We start from the raw sequence: 11,433 nt of genomic DNA on the forward strand, positions 1-11,433 counted from the left end.
GGGGGGATTGAGGTGTCGGGCTCGCCGAGTCTCGCTATCACTCCGGCTCTCGCTCCATCAGCATCGTGCAATGGCCGTTCTACGATCAAATCGTTTATAACACGTGCGTGTATAGTTTGTGGTGTCCGACGAACTCATTCCCAAAATTCTGTCCCATCTACCCACCTATCTACCTCCCTGAAAACCTACACTACTGTAAATGTATCTAAAATAATCGAATATAATTTGAAACAATTCTAATGTGGTGTGCATTGTTTAAGGTGTCCTTAAAAAGTTAAAAGTTAAATATTTTTACTATTAAGTATGTGTTAACAATATCCAAAAGATTTCAAATAGCCCTTATACTTTTTCCTACGACGCTTAACTGATTTAATCTTACATTCAGCGAAGCTGTTTGGGGCAGGACACACTAGGTAGGAGGAGACGGGGGCCGGGGGTTGGGGCAGCTGTTGGAGAATGAAGTCATGCTTGTCCCGCATGCTTTTTGTTTGTTTCTATTTGGTAGTGAAGCATTAAATGGTGAAAGAAAAACCCAGCTTCAAGTACGGTCCAAATGCCAACCCTAATTCCAAGGAATATGAAAAATGAAGAATTTATTCCAGTGCGTCTGAGAACTGCACATACTTGCACTTGCATCATGTGAGAGCTGACAGAGGCTCCAATGATGACAAAAGCCAGGAGATGGTAGCCCCGAGTAAAGATTCTCTTAAAAGAAATGTAAGTTATATACAAAAGTCAATTCCATTGAAGTTGGGAAAAAGTTTAAAATGTCAGTAAAATTAGAATAGAATGACTTGCAAACCTTTTCTAACCCATATTTAAATGAATACACCACAAAGACAAGATTATCCATGTTCAAACTCATAAACTTTATTTCCATAAGCAAATAATGATAAACTTAGAATTTTATAATTGCAACAAGTGCCAAAGTAGTTGGGAAAGGGGCTTCTTCACCATTGTGTTACATCACCTTTCCTTTTAATAACACTCAATAAACGTTTAGGAAGTGAGGAGACTAGTTGTTGAATCTTTGATAGTGGAAACCTTTCCCATTCTTGCTTTATGTACAGCTTCAGCTGTTCAACAGTCCGGGGTCTCCTTTGTCTTATTCTGCGCTTTATAATGCGCCACACATTTTCAATGGGAGACAGGTCAGGACTGCAGGCAGGCCAGTCAAGCACCCGCACCCTCTTACTACGAAGCCACGCTGTCGTGAGACGTGCAGTGTGTGGCTTGGCATTATCCTGCTGGAAGAAGCAAGGGCGCCCATGGTAAAGATTCTGTTTGGATGGCAACATACTTTGTTCCAAAACCTGAATGTACTTTTCTGCATTAATGGTGCCTTCACAGATTGCAGGTTACCCATTCCTTGGCCACTCATGCACCCACATACCATCACAGATGCTGGCTTTTGCACTTTGCGTGCATAACAGTCTGGGTGGTTCTGTTCTTCTTTGGACCGGAGGACACGACGTCCACAATTTCCAAACACAATTTGGAAAACTGACTCATCAGACCACAGAACACTTTTCCACTTTGTATCAGTCCATTTTAGATGGGCTCGGGCCCAGAGAACCCTGCGGCGTTTCTGGATGTTGTTGATGAATGGCTTACGCTTTGCAACATAAAGTTTTAACCCACACTTACGGATATAGCGTCGAACTGTATTGACTGACAGTGGTTTTCCAAAGTGTTCCTGAGCCCATGTGGTGATGTCCTTTACACATTGATGTCGGTTCTTAATGCAGTACCGCTTGAGGGCTCGGAGGTCACGGGCATTCAATAATGGTTTACGGCCATGCCGTTTACGCACAGTGATTTCTCCAGATTCCCTGAAGCTTTTCACAATATTATGGACTGTAGATGATGATATCCCTAAATTCCTTGCAATTGTACTTTGAGGAATGTTGTTTTTAAACTGTTCAACAATTTGCTCACGCAGTTGTTCACAAAGAGGTGAACCTCGCCCCATCCTTGCATGTGAATGACTTAGCTTGTTCGGGTCTCCCTTTTTTATACCCAGTAACAACTCTCACCTGTTGCTAATTCATCTGTTCACCTGCAAATAGTTGGTTGATTTCCATTCATCCACTTTCTGAGTAGTTATTGACACCTGTCCCAACTATTTTGGCACGTGTTGCTGTCATCAAATTACAGAGTTGATGATTTTCTCCCAAAACAATAAAGTTTATGAGTGAAGACAATAAATATGTTGTCTTTGCTGTGCATTCATTTAAATATGGGTTGAAAAGAATTTGCAATTTACTTGGATCAATTTTTATTTGCAATTAACACACTTTCCCAACTTCATTGGAATTGAGTTTTGTAAGAAAATTGAAATAAAAATGTCAGATATGCCAACCCCAAGATTTGCCAACATAATTTAGGGTAAACTAAAATAATCCATTGTTGAAAAAACAACACACCACAGAAAATGGTGCCCCTAAAACACTAGTGGTTAAGGGATCCCCAAACCCCGGAACCCCACATCCACACTCAGTGACTATGCCATACAGCAACATCCAGTGTTCAAACAACAGTCGTTTTGAAATTTGATGTGTCAGAACCAGAACAGGAGGAGTGCCCAGATGCTTAACGTTTCTCACACAGGCTTTAATTTACGGGAAATGGGGCAGTCACACACATTAACACAAACGCCAGTGATTCGGCGATCGCTGGGTGGAAGAAGTAAGGCAGCAGTCTGGCGTGGAACAACAAGTAGCCAGAGGCCGACGAGATCGATACCAGTTACACGAGCAGATACCGGACCAATGGGCTCGATACCGGACAGTACAGCACAGAGAGGATTGATATCAAATTCAGGAGACTGGAGACGATATCACACAAGACAAGATAGATGGGGACGATACCCGATACTGGAGATTTCAGCAAGTTAGCAGGCAGGGCGAGACAGACAGGATCGATACCAGACACTGGAGACTAGAGTCCGATAACAAGCAGGACAAGATAGATGGGAATGATACCAGACACTGGAGATCGATATCAAACAGGACAAAATAGACAAGAACAATACCAGACACTGGAGATCGATATCAAACAGGACAAAATAGACGGGAACGATACCAGACACTGGAGATCTATATCAAACAGGACAAAATAGACAGGAACGATACCGGACAGGATACAACAGCAGGAAACCGGACATAGTCAAAACACACGTCTTGCGGGTGCAGAGGTTCGTTGACAGACTGACAAAGGGTGAGTGAGAGCACTGAGCTCAAATAGGAGGGAAGCCAATCAGTCAACGAGCCGCGGGTACGCCAAACAGGCGGGGCCAACTGGCAACCGTGACATGATGTGGTTGTAACATGTTTTCTAGTTGAATAGGAAAATGCTAGATTTTGTATTTTAGTTTGAGAAACATAATGCTTAAAATGAGTAAATGTATCTAGATGGTTATGTTGAATGAAACTATTTTTTATTATAGTAGAAATTTGACATTTGTAATTACTATTAAAACAAAAATATAATATTAGCTGTAGAATCATCTAAAATTAATGAGCAAAATGATTTTAATATTCTCAACAACACTACCCTCCAAAGCACCTACAGATTAAAAAAAAATCAAATGTCTTTCAAATTTAAACAAGAATAAAATATGTTGACTCGAGACTTGTAATTTAGTCTACAGCTGCTTTATCGTCAACCAAGACTATGTCTTTGTCCATAACTAACTCGTTCCAACGATCCAATTAAATATGATTTTGGTAAACGTTTGCAATTCCTGGTTTTAAACAAGCACATGCGGTTGTTGGTTTTTTTTTTTTTTTTGTATAATCTTCCAGAAACTGTCTTATAACATCTACCACTTTTTAATGTCAAAAAGATTGACATGTGTAATGTAACAGAGGGCTAAGCTTTTTGTTTCCTAGTTTTCGTTTTGGGTTTCATATCAGAACAATGAAGTGCAAGTTGAAACTAACACTATCAAATGCGCAAATGATAATTCCAGTGGCGGCACGACATACGGTCCCCAATCAATATCTTGCCGCAGGGAGAGCGAGCAACAGTATTGTGTCCGTTCCAGTTTTCTCTCCCCGTTGACGCGTATTATTTGCTGGCCCAGGGTCATCAATCTATTCACAGATGGTTCCTCAAATGCTGCTGGATTCCAGCATCACGCTACAGAAAGGCTTGGTGATTTAAAGTCACGTTTAAACATAACACACAATATGATTTTTCAGTCTATTAGCTCTTTTTAGATTTTCATAGTCAGTGGTAATAGCATGTACGTACGCCTTTACCTAAATCCTTTTAATTGTAAAAAGAAAAACGTTCAAATCTTAAAGGTATTTTTGAACAGAATTGTTTTTCAATCAGGCACAGTATGTGTAGTGTTCCTCCCCACAAGTATGCAAACATGTTGCAAAATATTCCACCCACCAGGGGCTTTGAGAAATTTAGCCTCAGAGTTTACCAATTTGGCTTGTTGCCTTTAGAGCTGTGACGTCATTGTAGGAATACAACACATTTAAAATAAATCCCAATAACACAACATATTAGGCGAGCTCCGAAACTGACAGCAATTGTTTTGAGCAGCAATTGCATCCAGCTCATTTTTGCTTGGAGGTAGGCGATAGTGACGTTTTTTTTTTTTGTGTTTGTCTCCGCAATTACCGCGGTTGGCGAGCGCCCCGTTAACGTCAGGGCTGCTGAGGACTTTTCAGTTCTGCTTGCTCCCTGCTGGCGCTCCACGGCTGCCCATGGCGTCTTGTTTGGGGTGGCATTAGTTCCGGTTTTGGCCATGTCCCTTGGTTTATTCCCGTCAGGCTTCATGTTTATCGAAATACCTGTTGCCATTTTTGTTGTTGGTCCCCGGTTATCCTGGCTCCTCAATGCACGGTCTTTGAACGGATATCCTGGCGTTAGCGCCATGTCCCTTTTGTTGGCACACGGTTAGCCTGGTTTCGCACTGCGCGTTTTTTTGTCAGCCAGCCTCGTGTTTTTCCGCTGAGGAAGCTGTCACCTTTCCTCGATTAGCCTGCCGTTGGCTGCTCTATTTGGGTTATTTTTTCCGGTAAGCTTTTTGCCTGCTTGCCATTTATTGTATTATCACCCCATATACCTGAGACACAACACCACAAGGCATTCTACACAAAAAAAAACACAACCATAACCTCTTAGATTAATTAACACTTAAAACAATATGGCGACTGGCCTGCTAGGTTGCCGGTGTTCCTCCGATGACATCACAACTCAGGATAACAATGACAACATTTCGCAGGAATAACGGGAATACAGCCATAAAATATATACAGTTTTCATGCTAAAGCATATACTATTTCCTTACTGCATGTTTAAGAATTTAGGTTTCAACACAACACAACACACAGGTGGAATCTTTTAGTTCTTGTGGGACTTTCGTAGCCAGTGGCAATAACATGTATTTACACCTCTACCTATTTCCTTTTAAATATGAACAAAAAAGTCCTTATTTCTAAACGATGTGTTTATGTATCTCATTGCAATTTATCCCGACGGGAGCAATTATCTATTCTCTTGGTGACTCATTAATATTCAAGCATGCAATAGGAAGCTCTTTTGTTAACCTAGCAACCTGAGAGTCCATCACTCCCAGTGCAACGTGAGTCGTCACCGCCACTGTTTCTTTTCTGCAGTTCTCAACTCCTCAGTAATCAACAGAAATATTCGAACTAGCTCTACCTCAAATTTGGGTCAAGGATTTATTAAGATTCGCTGTGGCACATCCATTAGACGATGCCCGGGCGGTTCACAATTCGTGTTTCACATCCATAAGGAGACCAGACCTTTTGTCTTGGTTTTACCTCAATTAGGGAGCCAGATAGCATCAGATGACCAGTATTACTCTGTTATCTCGACTGGGGATGCTAGGATTTATTGTCGTCCGATGAAGGATAGTTTTCCAAGGAATTTCGCATCTTGACACTTGACATGGTAAGTTGGCGTCACAGAAGATGCAGAATATTGATGGTATTGTCGCATTATAAATGGATTTGTCTTTACTGTCAGTGATAACAACGTATACACATTGTTCGCAAAAGGATTAGACATGGCACTCCAGATAAACACATAATTAAGACTTAAAAGGTTAAAAATAAAATAAAAGGAAATCCGGGATAAATAGGCAAACATACAGTAATTATAGTAAGTCGTGCTTGGAGACTCTGGCCTAAGTTGTAAGTGCATCCTTACAATAATGCAATTAAATATAGTGCAATGGCATTAAGCAGAAACATTCCAAAATAAGTCTATAAATAAGATAAATACTCGTTTTTCTATACATAGGCAAGATATACTGTACAGACGTTGCCTTACTTACGAAAGACATACATTCCGGACGATCGTTCGTAAGTTGAATTTGTTCATAAGTTGATTCAGTGCTATATTTTGTATGGAATGTTTGTTTAAGGTTTATATAAGTAAGTTTAAGGCGTGTATAGGTAACCTGTATTGTTTTGAACTAGAAAATAAACGTTTAATAAAATGATATGCTCTATAAAGATAAATAAAGTTATGTATAATTTACTTTTGGAAGACGAGCTTCAAGAGTTCCTCCTCCGTGGTAGAAAGTGGCCGAAAAAAGCGATCCAACCATATTTTCAACCACATTAAGCTTTCTTATTCCACTTTAATTTCAACTTTAAACCGTTCATGTTGAATTTATGCACGAGATATCAAACAATGAAAATGTCAATGTTCTTAGCGGGCTGAAAATACATAAAGGTATGTTTACACACAAACGAGAAAGAGGAAGCCGTATTTCTTCTTTGGGGTGGATGATGGGTGACCTCTCACAGCAATGAACGCCAGGAGCGACGGAAAGAAACACTACAGTACCGTCCTTTACTCGGAAAAAGGTGCACAAAACAAAATCTAACAGCAAAGTTCAATTATTTTTGGACTTCCTCAAAAAAATGTTCTTTTCTACTGTTTTTCGTAATTTGACATCTGTATATATATTTTTTTCCAGTAATGGCCCTGGGGAGGAAACCGTCTTAGAATAGAAGAATAGAATAAAATTTACTTTTTTTGTCATTCTTTGTAACAATGCACACAGAACGAAATGTCGATACACCTGACCCGTACAGTTAAACCGCCTAGATGGCGCCCTACCATCTAGGCTACCGAGCTGGTAAAGAGCCTGTTAGTACTTATTTTAAGTGACCTCTAGGGCCTACCAGAGGGCTGCAGGTGAAAGAGGTGTTGACCGGTGTGAAATGAGTCCTTTATGTTTTTGACTCTGCTAGCTGGCTGGGCAGAGAACGACCAATGACTTTGTGGTTTAATATCAAATTAAAAATACATCAAAATGAACCCATGCTTGTTTCAATAGCCCAAATAAATCATTATGGATTCCTTATGATGGCAGCAAACTATTTTTTTTTGTAAAAGACGAGGCTTTGTGCTCAATAAAAAAAAGCTCTTTGTTTAATTCCAACCAAACTATTTGGCTTCATCTTTTCTATGTTTATATTTGGACATTGTTTTAACTGTTTTTTTGTTTCTATGTTTTGTTGCAACAAAAGACAACTAGTACTTTTCACTACATGTTCATTTCTACTTCTCCAAAGGAAAATGACCTTTCTCCTCCACGCAATTCTCATTCAGTGATACAAACGCTGACGCTGAAGAATCCATTACAATAAATAATGCAAAAAGTACAAAAAAACAACAAAAATAAGTAAAACAAAAACAAAACAATATAGTCTGCGTTGGTTCAGAAGGGCATGTCTACAAGAAAATCATCAGGCAGGGCTCTGGACATTAATGTATTCGAAATAATGAGCCTCTGTTTATAGTAGATGAGCCCATCTACGGTTGAAGTTTACCAAATTTATCATATGTTCAACAGTGTGCAGATAACCTCCCCAAATGGAATTTAAGAGTGTTCTGGCAAATATTCAGACACAACCCGGAAGTAAACAATTTAGTGACATACACAGACAATCTTGAAGTGTATTAATTACAACAGAATGACAAATGTAAATATTTCAATATTCAAACATATATAAAAATAATTGTGATTCATTTAGATTCGTCATTTTTGCAGGTGAACCTCAAACAGCCTTCAGTTATTAAATATACTGTACAACCTTTTTAGCAGATGACTAGTATATAAAGTGTTTATCTTGGGATGAATAGGTTGCAGGTCCGATTCCCGACTTCTCCGTGTTATGTCGAAGTGTTCTTGGACAAGACACTGAAACCCTCAGCAGTTAGTTGCCTTGCATGGTTGTCGCTGCTGTGAGTGTGTGTAAAAGGGTAGGTGTGAAGCACATTGTAAAGTTAGTGACTTAAAAAGTGCTACATAAATGCTGAACATTTACAAAGGTATGCTTTTTTGCCAAGATAAAATTGGCAATTTACTGCAGCACAATAAACAAGATCCCACGACACACTAGTGTTCTGCCCAGTAACACGGTTTGAAAAAACACTGCTCCGTCTAATGCCTCGTTGCCACAATTGGCCTAAAAATCCCGCCGGCCATTGTTCATAGTTCTTCACTATTCAAGAATGTGCAAGGTAGGAAATGCACACCGAAGAGTCACCGCGAGTTGAGCGTGTCTGCCGTCAAGTCTTCTTGCCAGGAGGAAAACCAGATCGTATCTGCGGGCTGAGATAAAAGCATGGAGTGGAGAATGTGATAATGAAGTGCTATTTTTCACATAGGATGAACTGCTGAGTGTGATTGTTTTCACCCGGGAGGCCCGCCATGTTCTCGCTCACACAGTGTGCTCACAGCAGGAATCGAAGAAAAGAGGCGGCATTTTCCGGCTGCGAGCACATCGACGGATGGCCTCGGACAAGTAAACAGCACCTTGCTTCGTTACCTGCGGGGTCACCTGACTCGGTGGGGTATTGAACGCTCTGTTCTCCACAACAATTCCCCTACTGGTACTCTACCTTAATTCGGTCTCGCATTTTACACAGAATGCAATGTGACCTTCTCATTTAGTTTTTTTTACCGAGTGTACATCACTAAAACATCATGTCCAGCAAATCTATCATTATCTGCTTTTATTACTCACATACCACCAAAATCTCCGACTCTGACCCTTTCTGTAAGGCGGGCATGTAAATTTAATCCGATTTAACCCAACATGCCATATATTTCTGAGTATAACGAAAAAAGAAGGTAGTCTCTATGTCATTTCTGTCATTTTTTTAATTAATGCAAGCCTACTGCTCCTTCTAGCCACAAGAGGGCAATAAAAGATCCCATCCTAGCAGTTAGATCTGATGAAGTCGAATTTATTGCCCATGCACTGCTAAGACTTTTATTTTGTATTTATTTTTTATCAGTTTTAACCGGTACATCAATTAGGGCAAAATTTGAGTTTGTCTAGCGTGGTGAGTTGGGTTAGGTGTAAAACTGCATTCACTTAACAGTAAAAATAAACTACATAACACATTCAAGTTAAGTCACATTCATTTGTATAGACCTTAATTAAAAGATGTCTCAAATGACTGCACAGGATTACAGTTACACCATTACCTGATCTTAAACCAACATGTGGGCAAGTAAAAACTCAAATTCAATACCAAACATTCATGAGAACAGAACGTCTGGGTCTGGCCCCAGAGCCAAACTAAGTTCAACATCTCTGCTGTAATGTCATATTGCTTTAGTATAACGCCTGTTGCTGACAGGAAGGGCTGGGTGCAGTGGTGCGCAAACTATGGCTTGGTGGCCAATCGTGGCCCACTATTAATTCTTCAGTGGCCAACAATAAATAATCAAGACAAGATTTTCCCAAAACCTATTTTTCAAAAAGGGTTTCTGGTTTCCCATTTTTTGATCTCCTCACATTTATTCGCCTGAAGTTCTACAATTTGCCCGCCAAATTCCAAAAACACTTTTTTATTTTGTATTATGCTGTTACTACCCCGGAGGAGGATATTTTAAAATAATTCCTAGAGAAACAAAGGAGGGAAATACGTTATTTTCAATTTGAATTTGTTTTTATATTATATATGACACATTTTAACATTAAAGCAGTAGTCTACTAGGCAATTAGGTCAAAAAGAAAGGGAGTAGGATTAATTATTTTGATAATTATGTTGATCGTAGATTACTTAATTAAGTCCATCTAATTCAGTACAATGTGTATCAACTTAATAAAGCCCAATGGCTCATTGTTTGATTATTTTCTTACATGAGTAGTATATAAAGGTAAATATTTTTTGTGGACTGGCATTTTTTTGTTTAAATAACAAAATTTTGAACACTTTGGCCAATCCTCACTAAAATAATCTAAGATGGTTTTCCTAAGCAATGAAGGCTAGTACCTACATACATAACTAATGATATTAACAATCACATTAATCCCTACTGATTATAATTAAGCTTTCACTATTTTCACCTTTAAACTAAGATAGTTGTGGTGCTATAAATCAATAAAACTTAAAATTATGATTTGGGGCATGTTCATATTTAGTTACTATGGTTCTTATTACTTCAGGGCCCTTTTTGTCATTGTAGTTGTCTTCAAAGTATTGGTTAATAGACCAAGAAACTGTATGTTGCTTTGTGTTTGAGAACAACAAGATAAAGTTATCATATTTTGAAAAAAAATGTATGTTCAAATGAGGAAGCTTCTAGGGGAGCTGTAGTTTCAAGGGATAAGGAAAAAATGAAGCCGAGCGACTTGTCGAAGCAGCGCAAACCAAAATAAATCAAATACACATCATAAGTTATGACTCGGCACAACTGGAGGAAAAGCAGAGTGTGTCCTTTATTTCGAAAGTGATCCTAAGATACATTCTTATTTCAAAGCACGTTGTTATGACAACGTGTTAGAGTACAGAACAAAAAACATATTCTTTTTATATCTGGTGGATGTGTGTTGCCAATTCTTAATTATCTTTTCCAATTTTTTTCCCTCCTTTTTAATTTGAAGTGTACTAAAGGCACAGAGAAGAAAGTAACCTGTAATGATCCCTGTCTTGGTTGCTCGGTACAAAATGGCGGAATGGATGAATATTAACACAGTAGGTGAGAATGAAAGGTATTTTTAGTTTCCAAGGCAGTTAACTTGTACTTTGACCCGGATAACACAAGATGCCATTTACTGATGGAGTAAAGTCCTACCTTTAGGGGATTTCTTGTCACTCACTCTTGTCTTAGAAAAACGGACAGACTTCAACTGGGCTCACAAGTGTGCAATTATCTTACTAGTATCGAATTTTCCACCAAAGTAAAAGGACCCATAAATGCTCGCATTGCAGCGTTTTTAAAATGTACAGTAAATTATGGTTGGTGTGTCATTTTCTATTATTGTTATTGTGTGTATATTTTTTGTTTAACCCACAAATGAATTGTGTACACATCCCTCAAACATGGCTTATTTCGTAAAGCCAAGAGTTAGCTAGAAAGCATTACGATCAAAACTAACAAGCACTATGGTTGGGCTAATGCACCAACAAGGT

The sequence above is a fragment of the Urocampus carinirostris genome, chromosome 13 (assembly GCF_059441175.1).
Source record: "Urocampus carinirostris isolate Australia breed hairy pipefish chromosome 13, RoL_Ucar_1.0, whole genome shotgun sequence".
Lineage (NCBI taxonomy): Eukaryota > Metazoa > Chordata > Actinopteri > Syngnathiformes > Syngnathidae > Urocampus > Urocampus carinirostris.